The 19,807-nt window shown below is 36.6% G+C and overlaps 1 long non-coding RNA gene across 2 annotated transcripts; it reads left to right on the top strand.

The window, feature by feature from the left end:
* Positions 1-5,871: 5,871 nt before the first annotated feature.
* On the top strand, positions 5,872-13,994 carry LOC145462630 (uncharacterized). 2 transcript variants are annotated; one of them, XR_014041225.1, is made up of 6 exons: positions 5,872-7,090; positions 7,751-7,859; positions 9,792-9,910; positions 10,283-10,373; positions 10,802-10,892; positions 11,480-13,994. It is a non-coding gene; the product is annotated as an uncharacterized LOC145462630 (long non-coding RNA). The 2 variants fall into 2 exon arrangements; XR_014041226.1 differs by lacking the exon at positions 10,802-10,892 and having other exon boundaries at positions 5,884-7,090; positions 10,301-10,372.
* Positions 13,995-19,807: the final 5,813 nt, after the last annotated feature.

The raw sequence follows: 19,807 nt of genomic DNA, 5'->3' as shown, positions 1-19,807 counted from the left end.
AATTAGCTTAAATTCCATGCACATGCCGACCGCATGTTTGTCGTAAAACTCACTTAACTCCACTGACAGTTTCCATGGGCAACCCCAAAATAAACAATCCCCAAAAATGTAAAGTGAAATTGGCTGTCTTCATGAACAGTTAGAAGCTAGAGTCAAGTTCCATTACCTTTTAAAAGTGCTTGATTCTACTTTGTTCACTCAGTAGTTACTGTCACGTTCGAATACTGTGTAGTATCGGTCACGCCAAAACACTGCAGACCGTGCAGACTGAGTAAGTTTCCCATACAAAGTCTTGTACGCGTTTGTCTATTGAATCAAAAGTCAAATACTGCGCTTGTGCAGCCTGTGGATAAATGACAAACTTTCAGATATATTTAACACTATTTTGTAACTAGACTCAAAAAAAGGAGTCACAATGAAAAGCCCAAACAAGTGTCTGCAGTCTGCACGGTCTGCACTGTTTTGGCGTGACCGATTCGCGGCATTCGAACGTGAGAGTAGTAGACAAAGTCGACGCAAACAAATTAATTCAAGCACTTTTTTAAGGTAATGGAACTTGAATCTAGCTTCTAACTGTTCATGAAGACAGCCAATTTCACTTTACATTTTTGGGGATTGTTTATTTTGGGGTTGCCCATGGAAACTGTCAGTGGAGTTAAGTGAGTTTTACGACAAACATGCGGTCGGCATGTGCATGGAATTTAAGCTAATTTATAGCGGCGGGCAGGTCACGGAACATTAAACATTTCTTCTTTTAGAGGTTTTCAAATCTGGATCCTGCTTCTTTTGAAGGTTAATCCAAGAAGACGACTCTTCTATTAATATAAATATCCAGGTAAGTATCGGCTAACATACTTCAAGTTTGCAAATTTCACTGGAATTCGTTAACGGTCATTGACTTCAATTCTCAGCAAACAAAGTTATTGTGTCAAAATGCGCCCTTTAGCTCCTTTTTTGACCCTGTAAGATTTCATATCTGGAAATAGTTTCTTGCAATCATGGTTTCGGAGAGATATCACTAGAAATTATATCAAAATAACGAAGCGTTTGCTTTTCTGCCGGGTTTTCTTGCAGTAATCGGTTTCGTTACGCTCGGGTCAAAGGTCACGTTTTCAGGAAGAAGTGCTGCATTTAGTTCGCTATCTCAGCGCTCGCGATTTTATTTACCCAAAAATTTTATTTCACTAATTTGAAGAAGAAAGAATGCTCTTTTACACCAAACTAGTCGTTTTGGGAAAAGCCGTGTACCAGAACGCCTTTTTAGCATTTGAAAATAGGCTAAATGTAGACCTCTTGTAAAGCTGTCTTGGGTCGTTAATTTAGAAAATTCGTCAAATATTTAAGTTCTAATCAAATCACGATCTATTTAGCTCTAAATAGACAAAAAAGGAAGTACAAATACGACGTGCAATCAGTTTGTAATGAAGATTTTTACTTTTGAGTTTACGAGCCTCTGAATATGTCGCTCATTTTCGATGGATTTTGGCCGATTTGGGGCATCGAAACGAAAAAATTGCGGAAAAAAATAATTTTTGATTTATCGAACTTAAAACGATATTTTTGTAACCAGTGCCCGTAGGGCTTCATTCTGGGCGAGTTTGAAGAAATTCAATTTTTTCGCTATTTCCAAGTCTAGTTGATATTTAGGCGAAGCTGCTCTTAAGTACTGACGGTAAAGTCCAATAGCGTTAAAAGCATACTGGGTTTTTGACCATAGGTAATAATTATAAATGAATCTGTTATCAAGCTAGACAAAGTTCTTTGTTGTATGTAGTTGTTAGTTCTTTGGTTTAACCGTGCATAAAACACAATGGCTAATTACTCAATTTTGTCTTATTGATTAACCAACAGAAACGTTTCGATTATGTAACTTATGCACTGCGTTCGTTAGATTGTTTAAAGTCCTGGACCTTTCAATATAAATCTTAGCCTCTTTGTTTGATATTTTGAAGCTTCTCGCGCTTAAAAACCATTCCAGTCTACTACTAAACTCTTTGTTATGTGATTTTTCAGACATTCTTTGCCGGTTCCTGTCATAGACAGACTGACTTGCTCTGAAGAGAAATGAGACAACAAATAAAAGCTACTTTTGCCATCGTTCTGTTGTAAAATTTGGAAGGCCGTTAATTAACTTTTCCTCAGTTTTTACTTTATAATTTACTTTGTACGGTTTAGTCGATTTCAAACTCCTGTTTCCCGGTGGTAACAGACATCAGAACTTACCGAGCCAAAACCTTTGTTCCTAACTAGCAAACGGTGGACTAAGCTTGCAATTAACCGTCACTTAATGATGGTCTGAATGTTCCCCTTATCTTAATCAAGCTCTATATTATTCTAACTCGTGAAGATAAAAACCTGACGATGCAAAGTTAGCTGGAGCTGTAATTACCAGGGCGAAACTTGCTTTGGAAAGTGAAACTACGAAAGCCGCTTGAGGGTTTTTTTTTTTAATTCTTCGTATAGTGTGATAGCCAGATCTTTAAGCTTTAATTTAACTTGTATTACATTAAGCTTTACCCTTAAAGAATAATAATGAAATAACAGTAAAAGATGTGTAAGCATTTCGTTGGAAAAGTACAAAGCAATTAATCTGACATTTTAAATATGAATCAGTGTTAATTTCCCACTCAAGCAATTTTAATTTCTTAACTGTAGTGAGTTTGGAATATAAGTTAATCCCGGAAAATTTCCCGAATATGGCTGTTGAACATTTTGTTTTTTCATCATTCGAAACTTTCACACCGCGAAATCCGTTAGGCCTGCCCTTTATAAACATAGCTTCAATTTTCAAATAAGGTGTGGCAGACCTTTCCTTGCTAAGATGGTAACCTTAGACAATTGCTGAAAAGGAAAACTGAAGAGGTTTAAAATGAACCAAGAAGAGGCTGAAATGTTTTGTCTGCCTCATTTATCTTCTCGTTACTTTCTTGTAGAGAGGTGTTTGTAATCATTTGATTAACATTTAACTTCATCCATATCTACTTCATGAACGTTAAGTGTAAATTAATTAAGAATTGAAATAAGCATCTCCTCTTCAATAGTAATGGATGTAGAGATGCTACCCAAAACGACTTGAGATGAGCGGGGCATGCCCCTTCCTTCCACACCCCTAAGTGGGGGGAGGGGGCGGGGGACGGCGGCGGTAAGAGAGCGTTTAGAGCCTTTCTTTTAAACACTTTTTACACATCTTCTAGTGCATACGGTTAATTTTAAACCATTGCTTAAACAGGGCGGAACACCCTTTCTCCTTGTGTCTAAATCATTGCTCACGGAAGACGTGACATCAGTTTTTGCCACATTTGGAAGTCATGGCAAGTGTGAGCTGGAAATTAAAGACTTGAACCACTCCTCCTTGCAGGGAAAAGTATTCTGAGCGAGTATCTTGCTGTTTTGGATTGAGTAATTCAAGTTTTATGCCTCGGACTAAAATGTGTAAATTCTTCTACAGGACATCGCTTTACGTGTTACGTATTGTATTTATCACGTATACGAGCGATTGTTATGAAGGCTGCCTCTGTTTTTGGTTAGAAAACCTGACACATTAAAGCAGCTAATAACTAATAGTTAATTGAGGGAAATGGTTAGGAAACTTGCTAAAGTTTTTTGTTGTATGTTTTTGTTTGCTATTTTGGCTGTGGACCCTACACAAAACCTGGCAAAATACAGAAGGTGGTTACGTGTGCTCATACAACTAACCAACAGAAGCATTGCAATTATGTAATTCATGCATAGTCAGTGAGCATAAAATAAAAGATGTGCAGGGTGAAGGTCCTTCCAACATAAATCTTCGTCTGTTTATTTGCTTCTTTGATGTTTACCGGCCTTCTTAACCATTTCCCTTTGTTAACTATGTATATATTGAAGTATTCCTTGAAACTAAGGAGTGGTTCTTAAGTTACTTCTGTTACTTAACGCAAACTGAACTACAACACAAGCTAATAACGATTGTGTTCGTGTAAGGAATGAACCATCATATTTTTGAGGCAGGGGTAAGGTGGACAATTTTTCTGAGCAAGAATTTTCTTCTTACTTAAGTTCGTACAAGATTTTTTTGCAATATTTTTTTCTCAAATTTCTTTTTCATGGCTCGCTTTGACCATGTGTTTTCCTCCGTTTTCAGTCCCTTGTTTTTATAATTGCCAAATCTCCGTTCAAAAATGTAATGGACCTTACCTAACACATATTGACTGTCTATAATTCTGATTCAGATACCGGTGTAACTGTGGTTGTTGTTTTTGTTGCCAAAACTCATCATCGTTATTGGTCCGTTCTTCTATTGGAGAATTGAACTGTAGGCTCTCTGCTTCCAGGCTGTCCAGTCCTCTGCAGCCGACGCAGCCTAATAAGTTGCGTTAACTGTAGCGCAGACTCAGTGAGTCTGACTCTGATTCATCTTTAATAATCACCATATTTGGAGAGGGCTAATCCCCGCCCTGTGTCAACAGCAATTTTGGTGTTTACAAGAGTGCTGACCATTTTACCTCAAGGATTCGTTTATAAAGTGGCTTTTAATGGAAAGGCTGATATCTAAATCCAGTCGAACAGCATACCAAAATAGATTGCGCTTACTATTCACATTGCCAACAAAAATCATATGAAGGCTTACTCTCAAAGAGTACGTGAACGGAGAAGTAGTCTGAAATTGTTCGGACATTCCATTATGGACTTCCAACCTTGAAAAAGGAAAAACCTATAGTTAGAATTATCCGTAACTGTAAGCAAGATTGTTCTGGCATGCTCTTTTTGCAATAGATTTTATCTCCAACTGAGATTTGCGAATTTTTTTGGCAAAATGGTTAGCACCACAATTTTCTTAAAAGACAATTTAATAGCATGATCGGGTAATTTCTTTCCTTTTGCATTATTACAGATTTAGGTCCTTGATCAATTTTACTTTCTAAAGCGAAAATTTAAAAAAAGGGTTGATTACATCTTGTGTAGGATAATTGCTGAGTAAACTCGTCCCAAGTCTCTGGTTCATTATTTCCTTCCAGCCTGCCCGCCTTACCAACTTGTATGTTGGCCTTAAGACGTGCGCATGAGAATTCCGGCTACTTTAGGTTTTCCACGGATTAATACTGACAGAACAACTCCTGTCAGACGAACTCATGAGGTGCCACATATGTCTAGTTACGACGTAGGGAAAAACTATGTTGGAAACAGTGGGGGTGGGAGGGAGGAAAATGGGGGTGTTCAACATAACTCGCCCGAATAAAAATTGTCGGACACAGATGGAAGACGATTTAGCTTGTGAAGTCGCGTTAATTCACCAAGCCGCGAGAACACGCGCGATCAAAATAGTACACATACTTTTGGTAAATCGAGATCAAAATTTCTAATCTACAAAAGCACGAAGTGAGAGATAAAACGTAAAAAACGGTATAAAGATAACTTCAACGTCCAAATATTTCAGTAGATAATCCCTTGTCTTATTTTCTTTCAATTGTAATAACAGCGACGCTACTAAGTCGGTCTTGTCCTATTGGATCTTAAAAATGTCTTACTGCGCGGAAGGGCGCTGAAAGACCTTACAGCAGAGCACGAGGTTGCAGGAACTCTAGCCAGGATGGAGGCAACTCTAACCCTAAATGGAGACCATTTTGATGCACAGTTTTTACCAACACGGCTGTTTTCTTTTCTCTGGCATTGGTCCCCGCAGTCGTAGTTTTCAGAGATTGACGTCTCACGCGATAGCAGTTCACTAACCACACGGTATAAACGTGATGCAATTTTCATGTCGCTGCGGCTTGGACTGAACATCGCGCAAAACAATTTTAACGCGCGCAACAATTACGACTTTTCTTAGCTATCTGCAACATCCTGTGCAATAAAGGTAACATAAAAGTGACGTGTTTTACTATCTACAACATTGTGTGACACATTTTAAACTTGCGTTAACTGTCTAAACAACATTGCAGGACACAGCCTTGGCGTGTACTCTATCTTCAATATTGCACGCGATACTTCTAGCTTGTCTTGATTATGTGCAACTTCTCAAGCGGCTTTTCCATTTGTTGTCAATTATCTGTAACGTTGCGTGAAGTGGCCTTCCACAGTTATCAACTATTTCATATTTCCTTGTTAAAACGCGGTCTAATCCCAAACGAAACTCACCAGTTATTTCTTAGTATAGAGGTACTGACAGTTAGGGCAACATTTTTATACGCGTGTAATAACAAAACTTGTCTTTCCCCTTTTCCCTCTCCGTTTCTCCAGCTACGTTTTTTTGGGCCTATGCATAAGGCCTGCTAAGTCAGAGCAAATATACATGTATACGGGATGACACGTAACAGACCTCCCGGAACATAATTTGCCCTATAGGTGGACTGGGTACACATGTAATAGCATTCACCGGGTCCTTCGATGGCGGCCATTGCCAGCGTTCTGCAGTCTTTAATTTGTTGGACGTATCATTTCATATCGTGTTGTCTGCGCCCTTAATTTGTGTTAAGTAATTGTTGTGCAGCTTACTTTTATTTTTCTAGTAGTTGCCTATTCGTAAGACTAGAATACGTCAACCCACTGCAGTGCTGGAAATAATTTTTCCTCTCTAACAGGTCATGTGTCCTTTCAAATCTTCATTTTGCCGGACACGCTAAATGGCGGACTTGGTCGGTCCTTGGTCTTGTGGTCAATATCTCGAGCACGGCTTTTCCCAATACGGACCGACCAAGGCTGGCAAATAACATGTATGTATGGTTAGCTATGATTCATCACTAAAATGAACGTGATTTCGCGTTAGTTCCCGCGTGAAACAGTGTTCTCCGCGAATTTTTTTCCGTGACGTGTCCGTTTCGACCCAAAGAAAATGGGAACGAAAGAGAATCCAACATGGCGGGATACATGGCAGTGGATGGTTCTGAGTAGAGTTTAATAATATGAACATATTTTGACGCTGAAGCTGCGAGGAAGAGGCCTTTTGTGATATGAGTTGAGTTTTGAAAGGTATTTCCCTTCGTCTGGTTGAATTTGGGTGCAAAGGAAAGTAGCTGCAGCGGCTGCAAAACACTGAAACAGAAACCACGTTTATAAACGCTGACCGCCGACAACAGCCTAGCAATTCCTAGTAAATGAAAAACTCCAACCCGAGGTAAACTAAAACATAATAGGGTGCTGTTTAAGAAAGTTTTTCTACCCATATCATGGATGACAAATTACTTCTAATTTTGGTGCAAAATTTTAGCATCAACTTATAATTTCACACGTGAAATCCAAATTTGCCATGGCAATGTTTGGCACGAAATTTCAATTAATTAATTATAATTATTAATTATTTGTCGCTCATGATATTAATACATCGTCAAATGGTATATTCATGAAATTAATTTATTAGTATTGGTAATCAAATTATCTGACAAGTGAGATTAGGAAAATTGTGCAACTGTATGAGGCATTGAGAAAACAATAGTTATCAACTTGTCACGTCAATACAAAAAGAGGAAATAAAGAGATAAGGCCCAGGAGCTCCGCTCTTCTAAAGGCTGGCCTAAATCTATATAATGATATTTATTTACGTTTTCTAAAGTGGAACGTAATATGATTCCTGTCATTCTCAGCAAGGGGAACACTGTTCGGTGCTGTAGTGGGGGAGAGGGGGGAGAGGGATGGAGGGATTTCTGCTGTAGATCCAGTTTTGTAGGCACTACCAGTAACTGCTGGACTTGTTGTTTTAAATACATGCAAGCTCTTGTGCCCTTTGATACTGAGAGGCAAACTGACTTGTTTATTTTTATTATTATCTTTTATAAAGGAACTAACCAAGACATTAAAAATCCAAACCAAATAGAAGGCTAGAAGATCTAAGACCAGACTCAAGTCAGATGGAATGTGAATGAGAGACAGAAAAGTTAAGAGTTGTGGTGAGTGATATGAATCAATGTTTTCTTTGAATGTTTGTATGGTACCTAATAGGTTACTTACTTAATTAGTGACTTGTGGGAATTGTTCTGATACCTGGATGCTTCAAAGCAACATTGTGTGCTAGCTACTTGTAGATTGCAAGCTACCCATCACTTAATCAAAAAAGGAAATGCTGTTCATGAAGAGATGTAGCCCCTGATGTTTGACCTGGTGTTTGAGTGTGAAAATACAAATGTACAGATAAGTTAATAAAGGTGGTGAATTTTAAGCTCGGTAATGAAATGTGAAGGTGAATTAATCAACATGACACGAGCGTGGGACAAAGAAAAATTCTGAGTCCCCGACAGGAATCGAACCCATGACCTCCCGAACACCGGGCGGGCGCTCTATCCATTGAGCTACGAGAACTCATGGAGAGCAAGGTCATTTAACTGAGTTCATATATGACAGGTGTCCTGCATACTGCTAGGATCAACGCTATCGAAGTCATCACGAGTAGTGATAAGTTAATAAAGATGGTGAATTTTAACCTCGGTAATGAAATGTGAAGGTGAATTAATCAACATTAATTCACCTTCACATTTCAACGTGAATTAACTTATCACTACTCACTACTCACTACTCACGATGAGGTCATGGGTTCGATTCCCGTCGGGGACTCATAATTTTTCTTTCTCCCACGCTCGTGTCATGTTGATTAATTCACCTTCACACACAAATGTACAGTATGTACAATGTATTTAAACACAAATGAAAGTTTGTGAATGGTAACTTGAAAATCTTTGGTGACGCGGTCTAACTTTCGATTTGATCTCAAAATCTTGGAATCCTCATTTCAGTGTGAATCTTCTTGTCTCAGAGCCAGCTTTTAGCCAGATTAGTCCAGATTAGTCTAGACATCCTGTGGATGCCAACTTTTTCTTGAAAGGAAAATAATATATCCTCAATTTTAAAATTGTTATTTTTCACATGTTGCGTTATAAATTATTGTCCATTTGAGCAGACCCTATAGCACATTTTGCTTAACTTACCCTGCATCAAATTTTTAAACAAGAGTTTTAGTATCGTTTTTAATAGGCCGGCCTTGTAGCGATGGTCAACATGACTATCATAATTCAGGTAAAGCCCAGTGTTTGTTGGCTTTCTGTATACACTTGTGCTGAGTATAGTGCCATTCTTTGCAATATGTTCATTCCCAGAAAAGGAAGGGTGTTGTCCATAGCAGTTTCCATGGTGAAATTTAAGGAGGGGTGTTTTGAGTTTAAAACATCAAGAAAGGAGGTAGCTGCTTGGGGGTTAGGCATGATTGTAAATGTGTCGTCAACATATCATTTGTAGTAGTTAGGCATTTGGCTGCCGTCTTGTAAGAGTTTTAGTGTCTGGACAAGTCTTGGATTTTAGCATTTTTTACACCTTGTACAATGTACATGACTGTGCATTATTTTGTCAGAAATTTAATAGTATTCTTGAGGGTTCTGACAGTTATACAATGTAGTGCTCATGGAGGCATTAGACCCTTTACAACATGTATATGGTGGTTATACTTCTGCAGGGTACATGCATGAGTTGGATATATTCACCAACGCTCCTTACACTGCGTGCACTGGACAATACATGTCTTTGCAACTTAGCAACGTAGGTAATTCCCTATAGCCATACATGTACATCACCACAAGCAGGATTGGTGATTTTCAGTAATTTGTTAGGAGGAGTGTTTCTAATAGTATGTAATTTGCAAGTACAGCACATGTAATAATTGTGATTAATAATTAATCACAATTATTACATGTACTGTACTTGCAAATTACATACTATTAGCATTACTCCTCCTCACAAATTATTGAAAACCACTGATCCTACTTTTGTTGATGTTCCCTAGTAAATTATTTACTAGTTAACTAGTGAACTAAAATGTGTCTTTTATATTTAAGGACCAGTATTCCTGCAACATGCCATGACATGAACATCCACACCAGAAAGTGAACAGACCAATATTATTCAGGCAGACTGAACCAAATGGAGGATGAGGTTCACACTCTAGATGCACATGGTTAGTATATGTCTCCCCCAGGCCTCCCTTCTGTGTGGGATGCTGCCAGTTCATGATTGTATGAAATCCATTCAAGGTTACTCCCTAGATTTCCTGGGTAGTCTAACCACTATGTTTAACCTGTTTATACACCTGGGTGGGAAGAGTTACTGTGAGCCAAAGTGAACTTTCCTTCCCAGGATCATATGATTTGGGCAGTGACATTGAGGAGTAAAGTCCCGAGCATCAAGATACAGAGTCTAATGCACATACCATGCTGGGGCCACCACTTAATGTTATGTGAAGAGCTCTACATTGTACATTGTAACAATTGTGGTTAATTGACTAGTGAACTAAAACACATTACTTAAATGTATGTCTTTTATCTTTTAGAATCTGTATCCGGACAAGACGAGAACACACAAATCCACGCCAGCAGACTGGACCATATGGAAGATTTAGTTCGCACTTTATGCCAGCATGGTTAGTATGGTTATAAATGATTTCCCTTTTCATCAGAATCATGACTAATTGACAATGTTTTGCTGTTTCAAATGTCATTCCAAGAAAAAGGTTCTGTTGAGTTTTTAATATGGAAGTTTGGATATGAAACATACTGTGTAACTCATCCCTATGAGGTGTCAGCCATTAGTTTTGAAAATTATATGCAACTTACAGTGAATGAGATATGTTTTTGATAAGCATTAATTTTTTTTAACAATTGTCAAAGGTACTGCATTACTATTGTCTTGCAAAAAAATTTTGTACGTTAACATTTCAGACATTTAATTTTGGGATACTTAGCTGGAACATCACTCACTCACTCACTCACTCACTCACTCATCCTCTTCGCTCCTTTGTGAGTGTGAGTGGAACATAGCTTACGAAAATTTTATGAAATTGATCTGCATGATGTTCTCATAAAAGAAACAGAAAAGCACAGGCAAATCCTAATCCAGGTTCTAGCTTCATCATGCATGTGATGGTGTCGTCCAAGAAGAAGGTAGGTACTTAATACTGTACTGCAAATATTTTGGATGCTAAAAATTTCTGGTACAGTGTAGTTATAAATTTTGGATGGTTATATTTCTGGACACTTTTTGTCCAAAATTGAAGTCGTCTGCAATTTTTTGCAAGTAATGCATACTGTATGCAAAGTATCTATTTTTATGTTGTCATAATAAGGAGACTAATGAGCAGAGCGGAGTCTTCATTTCATTAAGATGCCCCTTGCCCTCCCCCCTCTCCCTGCCCAGTTGAGAACATTGTAAGTTGCTCATTTCAAGCTTATTGATTGCTGGGTTAATAATATTCCTTGGAATCATTCAGAATTTCTTGCCTCTGGCTTCAAAGTTAATGTCTGGTTCAGAATCATTTATCCCATCATCGAACATCATTGATTGATTGCTTAAGGAATTAGTTTGTTTTGGAGGAGTTGAAATGTTTTAATGGGTAATCCTTTAGGAGGTTGTGAAATTCTCAAGACTCCTCAAGGAAAATTTTAAAATAAAATGTTTCCACATTCGTTTTCATGCACATTTAGCAAAAGTCCTGTACAAAATACTTACTACATATGTATTGGATTTGCAGGCAAGTTGCTAGAGACATAGAGCACAAGATGAAGGACCATGAATCCAGGACAGAGGACCCAGCACTCAGGACATAGCACCAAGGCGCAAGGATAGGACTGAAGACCGAGGACTGAGGACCAAGGATTGACAGCTAGGGGTCAAGGACAGTGGATGAAATTCAAGCCTTGGATGACAAACTTTCAGAAGTTGAATTATAGATATCTTAAGGTATGTGAGATATTACCAGTAGCAGAGATGGCACAGTGCACCTTGCCCTGAGGGTTTTTTTCTGGGTACTCCGGTCTCCCTCACTCCTGAAAAACCAATACATGTATTTCCGAATTTCAATTTAACAAAATTGGCGACACATTGCTGTGAGACAATTGAGATGAAAAATTCTTTTATCACTCAAGGTAAATATTAGGTGCACCTTGCCCTGAGGGTTTTTCTCCGGGTACTCCGGTTTCCCTCACTCCTGAAAAACCAATATTTCCAAATTTCAATTTAACAAAATTGGCGACACATTGCTGTGGGCCAATTGAGATGAAAAATTCTCTCTGTTTAATTCTTACTTACATGTGCACATGTGGCTTTGCAGTCTCCTTTGCAGCTGTTATTTAAGTCAATGAGCTAATTGGGAAGTAGCTTTATTCATTTTGTGTCTTTTTCAAAGATATCTTTTTAATCATAGGTAAAGGGAAATTCCCAAGTCAATCATTCAATCGATCGATCGATCGATCGATCAATCAATCAATCAATCAAGCAATCACTCAATAACTCAATTAATCAATCCATCCATCAATCCATCAATCAATCAATCAATCAATCAATCGTTCAAACTCATTCAATCAATCAAAGAATCACTCAATAACTCACTTGATAGCTCAAAAGCCTAGGATAAGCAGATAACTACAATAGCAATTACTGACTTTTAAATTTATGTACAGTAGTTGCAATTTGAAGAGCTTAAACAGACACAAATTCCGATACCACTTTGATGCACATGTAACTAGTACCCATATAAACAGAGTATTGAACTGACCAGTGTGTTGTGTGGGTGTTGTTCATCTGCAAATAGGTGGCTTTCTTGCAAATTCACTCTATGGGTACATGTATTCTAAGACTTTATTGTCACTTGTTCCATGAATTGTATGTTAATCGTTTTGAAACCAAAATATAGTCCCTTTCATTATATTAGAGCCAGAAAACTTTGCCAGTAGCAATCATTATTACTACAAATCAATTGAAACTCAATTACTGGGAAATCTGTTTCTCATGAATTAGAAATATTCAGGTTGATAATTTTTATTTTACAGTATTTTCATGTGTACAGAGATAAAACAAACAAGAACCTACATTTTGTTCAAAATTGCTTGAAAAAGTTAATTTTTGCAATTATTTTCCAACTCAGAAACAGACAATGAAATTACAAAAACCCAAGCAGAAAATAAACTAAAAGATATTTCAATTAAGAATAAAGTCAAAACTTATTTAACATTTTATTTATTTTATTACATGTGTACAGACATTTTGGGATGCTCATTAAAAATTCTCATTTTCAAATTCTAGGATGCTCGTATCGTATTGTATCTTAAATGCAAAACTATAAAACATTCCTATAGCATTCTAACAATAATTTATTTCTGTTCCTAAAGGAAATTGATTTTACACTTTTTTGGCATATATACAGGCATTTTGGTTTACTCCTAAGGCAGTCGGACAAAATCATTACAGCAAATTTGATTTTACAGAAGCCACTTATTTGCTCATGAATACCTAGTTAGTTCTCCTCACAAGATTCCTATTGAGCAGCTTTTTGGTGAAATCTGTATTTGTTCTATTGTTCACTTCCATTGGTTTTCCTCAGAAATCTTAAATTGAGTCTGGACTTGAAAAACAACATCTTTTGTCAACATTAACATAAGAAACCTCTTAAGGGGTGAGGGGGGATTGCAATGTTCTCTTCATTTTGATGTCTGATTTTTAAAATACATCATACTTGAAATAACATTGCTACAGTGCAAAGCTAATTACCTTTCTTTACAAGAATTTTTTCCTGTTTTTACTGTAAAAAAAAGATATTGTAATCCAAACTGTTTTGTTTTGGGAAAGAAGCTGCTCAATAGGAAACTTGTATTCAAGAAGATATTTTACTTGTTTTTTCTTTTTTGTAGTTTCAATGCTCATCATGCTCTAAAATCATCGGCCAAGTCAGTTCGCACTGATCACAATTATTTTCTTTGAACACGCAACAAATTCATTTTTTTTTTTTATTGAGTTATTTGTTTTGTTTAGATCAATAGCATGATGGTGCTTGGAACTATAGTATTGTTTTATCACCTTTGAACAAAGGAAGCTTCCAAAAGCTATCCTTTTGAGGTAATGCAAGTAAATTCAACTGGCTGATCAAAAACTTGCTAATTAAAATTGAAGGCAATACCAATCAGCAGCTTTTCACAAATTACTTTTATTCAATTTATTTAGTGTTATACAAAATTGTTATTCCTTACTTGATCAGTTTTAAAAAAAACAAATTAGACTGAGCTAAGTTTTTCAAAATAATGTATCTATAGTAGATTCAGTTGTTGAATTAAGAAATTATAAATCAATGGTTAGGATTTTGCAACTTTACATGTATGTAACGTTTTCCTTGTCATACAAAATTAATATTTTCTTACACAATCAGTTTTAAATGACAAGGTTTGACTTAAGTTTTACTAAAATAATGTATTCAAATTAATTCAATTGCCTGATTGAGAAATAATTGAATGCAATACCAATCGATAGGAGTTCACAATTTTATTGAATTTATTCATTGTGATGAAAAGTTATGTTTTACTCGATCAGTTTTAAACGACAAATTCTGAGCTTAATTTTTCTAAAATAATTTCTTCGCTTCCTTTGTTTAAAGGTGCCACAGCAAGCTCATTAGCACAGAAGTAAACAATTACTCAGCTAAGAAAACACCTCAAATTTTGGTGTCATAAGGTCTTCACATTAGCATTGACACTAACGTGTTAAAGATGGCCAAACGTGGGGATAGCCAGAAGAACAGGGTTGTAGAACAGACCCTTCAGATCTAGTGGGCGTTCTTAGTCAGCCATAATATTGGCATCATAGTACATGTATAATAGAGATAAGATTAACCCTTATGGTTATTTTCGTTAGGGTTTCAATGCAGTAGTTTTCAGTAGTTCAAAACCACTTAGGGAATCAGGCTTTTTAATCCTAGTCAGTTAGGGTATAAGTTCTTGTTAACTCAAGTGAATAGTTTTTTTTTTACTGTGCTAATGAGCTTGTTAGTTTTCTCTTTGTGGATTTGATATTTTCCACAGAACTTAGTATATTTTAGATTATTTTCAGGAACTGAGATGGCCCATACACCCGCACACAACACAAATGGTCAGATTTAAATCTAGCCGATCGATGTCCCTGCAGGGTTGTGGAAACTCTTGCTCTGAGGACGGCGTTTCTGACGTTCCTCTGCAATATTCCAACTGAGAAATCCTGGTGAGTTTATCTGTTCCGTTCATTTTTGATAAAGGCACTTGGACACTTTGACGGTGTGGTCGTTTGCTCTCAAGTGGAGAAGGCATCATGAGGGAAGGTGAGAGTTTGCTTTTCATGTCTTTTCGGCTTTACTTGACTACGTCAGAAAACCACACCTTTATTCCAATTGGCTTGAAAGATGTTTGTTTTCAATCAGTGTGTCTAGAATTTTTTTTGTTGTTGAGGACGTAAAACAGTTGTACTTTAGTGCAGGTCATGGGTAGTACATTTCCAGGATGTCAGGGTTAGTTTTGAACAATGAAGGTCACTGATCTGGCTTGACTGGAATTTCACAAGCGACACTAGATTGAGCTGATAGTCATCTGGCATTCGTCTGGAAGAGCTGATTCTCGTTTAGGACTTTTCTCAATTAAAAATAACAATTTTCTTTTCGTTTGAATTATGAAAACAATAAAAAAATTAGGTATCCAATAAAACTAAATCAATCACAATTACATTGTATCTTAAGAACAGAATTTATTAATTTATTATTTATTATTAACACTGTCAGTCCACAGTTCAAAGAAAAATTAAGAACATTAACCGCTTAAAATATAAATTACAATTATCTGGAATTAAAACTTTGGCCCTTTTTTCTGATTAACTCCAGGAATTAGTTAACCTAAAAGAACTCAAAAGAAGGCTCCTGCGCTGATGTTACTTGAGTTGTCACACAGCACTTCTTCCAGGAGTGTTGCGTGACGATACAAATAACGCCTATGAAGGAGGCTTCGTTTTGGGAAATTTGAGTCTTAGCTACTAAACATATAGTTACATTTTCCGTGATCAAAGTTCAAATCGTAGACCAATCGTTCATTTTGACTTCCAAAACGTTTAACTAACCTCGTAAACGTTTTTTGTAACCAAACATATCCATAGTTCGATATGAATTTTGTACGCCTATTATTTATCTTGTCTTCTTTAACTTACTTAATCTTGAACTTGGTATTTAATTTGATTTTTTCACTAGAATTAGCCCAATTGCTCATTTTGATTTCCAAAACCTGAGATTTACCTCAGAAACTATATTTTTTGACATAAGTACATAACTGTGAGCTAATTATCATAAGTATCACCCAACTAGTGGACTAATGCGAATCCTGCATTTTAATTGGCTACGCTATTAGAGGACTATTAGTAGTAACCCTCAAGTAGCGAAATTGGCGCAATCGAACGTGACGATTTCTTTCGTTTTGTTCCCAAATAAATTTTTCTTTAACTTGCATTTGCTAACTTTATCATTGCCTTTTCTGTCCGACTAGTCGGGTGATACTAAAGAATTAGACCCTTCGTCCTCAAGGGCCACGGGTCAATATCCCATTCGGCTTCGCCTCATGGGCTATTGACCCGCATCCCTTGCGGGCTACTGGTCTAATTGTTAATTATTGCATTCCAAAACTATAAATTCAACTTCTAAAACCAAGCAGATATTTCGGTTGTTTTCTTTAATTTCGTTGGCCAATTGTTTATCTTTATGTCCTAAACAAACTAAACCTAAGAAACGTTTCTCATCGTTTTTTTCTAACACTTGTTCAACTTCGTTGTTATCCTCGGGAATGCCGCGGCTGTTAATCGTGACGAGACGAAGTAAACCGAGCGGTAAAACCTCTCGTCGGGTCGATTTTGCCGCTCGGTTTACGTCGACTCTTCCGACATACTGCCCGAGGTTTCCGAGGAACCTTCGTTGTGTAATGTTATTTAAAGCCAAAATTAACAATAACAAAAGCACAAATCAACTTCAAAATTCCACCGTGTTTGCATTTTTAAGACGAATTTAACTGTGAATATTTATTAAGATTTACTATGAATATTTAAACTACGATTCTTTCGAAAAATATTTGGATTTTTTTGTACAAATTAGACTCGATCGATTTTGAATACCTGAAATTAGATATCAAAACAAACTTAACGCAATTCTAGGCGATGTGAACGGACAAAAATCGCCCGTTTGCTTTCGCATTAGTGTTTATTTACTTCAGCAAAATACGCTTAAACCTGAAAACAAATAACTAATCTTTCACCGCTTTAACTTTGATCTTATTTACACAACCGAAAATTCCTAAACTTGTATCAGCTTGGGCGGTAGAGTTTCAAGTGACTTGTGTTCTTTTGGTGAAGTTTGTGGGAGAACAGTCGGCAGGAGGTTTGGTCGGCGAGTCAGATCGATGACTTTTTGCGTTGGATTCTTTTCTTGGGATCCATGGGAATTATTAAACATGACTTGTACATTAGCACTTCCGTTTTTCTTGTCCTTCCAAAGGAAATTTCTAGGCACAGTGCTTGGAACACGCATCTTAAATTTTACTATTTTGGCATTAACCTTTTCGCGCATTACTTACGGCTCTCAAAGCTAACAAAAATTCAAATTCAAATGCTTTGGTATTATGACGTAGTTGAGTGAAACCGAGGAGGCATGGGGAGCAAACTCTCACTTCCCTCATTATGCCATCTCCACTTGAGAGCAAACGGCCATACATTAAAGTGGTCAAGTGCCATCATCAAAGATGGCGGAGCAGATAAACAAACCAGGATTTTAAAGTTGGAATATTAATTAGGAACAAAAGAAACACTTCAACTCAGAGCAGAGTGAAAACAACCCGACAAGCAGGGACAAGATCGGCTAGATATATTTTTTTATTTTTTTTTTTACACAATAAAAACGTAAATAAAGAGGTACAGAGACAGTTTTCTGTGTTGTCATTTTTACCCGCAACCCATCATAACTAACCAGGTAAACACTTGTGTCCATGACTAAGTCCTGATGATATACAGTGTAATCTGTCACGGAACTTGTCCCGCAATCGTCTCGAAAACGGCGTGACAAGTTAAATGAAACATTAAGTCGTGCAACACAACGTGCAACGGGCAAACGTTTGCAAAACAAGTCGCTTCAAAGGTTACAGAGAGTAGAACTAAGTTCCAACTTTCTCCAACCGCTGTAGCAACTATTTCGTATGAGTTCTGCCCGTTACACGGTATGCTAAACGACCCAATGTTTCATAAAACGCACTTGTCACGCCGCCTTCGAAAACATTACAAGACTAGTTGCGTGAAAGATTGCACTGAATAACAGGACCACAAACCAAGTTCTGCTTTTAAGAAAACTACTACTAAAAATAATGTCTGTCATAAAACTCTCTTTGTACCTCTATCGTGTTTTCGCTGTAGTATTTGCGAGTTGCAAACTCTACTTAGTTGCTCAAGAAGTCGACTTAAAAATAAGTTTGCCCTTTCCTATTCAAACTTTGCGTAAATGTCACAGAACGTCTTTACGTAAGCGTGACGCAAGTCTTTGCACGTAACGCTATAATTTGCGTAACATTGGCTGCCTTTAAATAGAAGCACGGGCAATTGAATATGAAATAGAATGTGCGAGATAAGAACCTGTAACTCACTGCAACTCCTTGAAAATTAACAACAAACCCTGCAATAAAATAAAATGCTAATTCAGTAAAAACGCGCGCTACCCGGCAATGATTTTTTTGGTGGATGCTGATATCAAAAACGTTGGCCCCGAGAAAAAGTAATCCAAACAAGCCATTTTCCAAACTGAGCAACTAAGCACATTTTGTGTCTTACAAATACAGCAATGAAATGAGGTATTAAACACAAAGACGCACTACAAACGGGATTACAAAAACACCGACTGGATAATTAAATGCAATTTTAACTTTGGAGACGGCTACATCCTCAAGGAAATTATATGCATTTTTTTCTGTCTTTTTTTTTTTTATAGTAGATTTTCAAATAATTTTAAGATTTTGTAGCATTTCAAGAAAATCTTTTAACATGAATTACAAATTAAATTATATCCAAGATTAGAGAAGGCTAAATCAAGAAAATTAAGTGCCATTTTTTAAGTTTTTTAAAATTTTTCTGTGTAAGTGTAAATTTATAATAAAGAATATTGCAATATTTCAAGACCATCTGTAAATATGACTTCAAGATTACATATATTGCATTGAGATGTAGAGACAGCTATTTCATCAAGTAGTGCGTCTTTGTGGGTCTGAGAGCTTTATAACATACATTGCATTTCAGCAGCGCTTTCCTTGTACCCTCATATCACTAACTTTACAGTGGCCCATGTTACTTTATCAAGAGACTTCACTTAAAACACACCCAAAATAGGGTGTAATTATTTTCATGGATTTTTTTCTACAACCAAGACTTCATAGCCTAATTTAAAGGGGATTAATAAATAGAGCTGGTAATTGACTTCTATAATTTTGTAGTTATCCCTTCAGCAAAAGATCAACAAAGTTATGAGAGTTAAGTTTAAAAAAAAAATGAAATATCTGAATCACAGTGTGAAATCCCAATTTTGATCGATAATTTATTGTAATAAATCTACATAGTCAAAGTAATGAGAGCTTGGCAGACATGAAAATTAAATCTTTTTGAAATCTCGCAACTTTTTTGAACTCCATAAAATGCCTGCGATAAAACCATTGAATAGCAAAGTTGAATCACCATGTTCATTTTTTATTGATCAATAATTCATTTTGATAATGCCTTATTGTCAAAGTAATTGGAATTCGGTGGAAAAATTGAAAATAAACTAAATCTCTTTGATTGAGGTGATACGCAATTGACATTTTGGAGCTTGAAAACACCCATCCCCCTGCCCTGTAGAAGTTTTGAATACCAACGTGCAGTTACTATTATTTTTTTTACTTAATCAATAATTCAGTTTAACACTTGACTTGCACATTGCACTTAACTTGTGATTAATATATTGAACAAAACAAAATGTTTCAAACCTTTTAATTGTCAGTCTTCATATTCTCCGAGTATT

The sequence above is a fragment of the Orbicella franksi genome, chromosome 1 (genome assembly GCF_964199315.1).
Source record: "Orbicella franksi chromosome 1, jaOrbFran1.1, whole genome shotgun sequence".
In the NCBI taxonomy this organism is placed as follows: domain Eukaryota; kingdom Metazoa; phylum Cnidaria; class Anthozoa; order Scleractinia; family Merulinidae; genus Orbicella; species Orbicella franksi.
The sequence above is the reverse complement of the archived record's forward strand: the minus strand, read 5'-3'. Positions and strand labels throughout refer to the sequence as shown.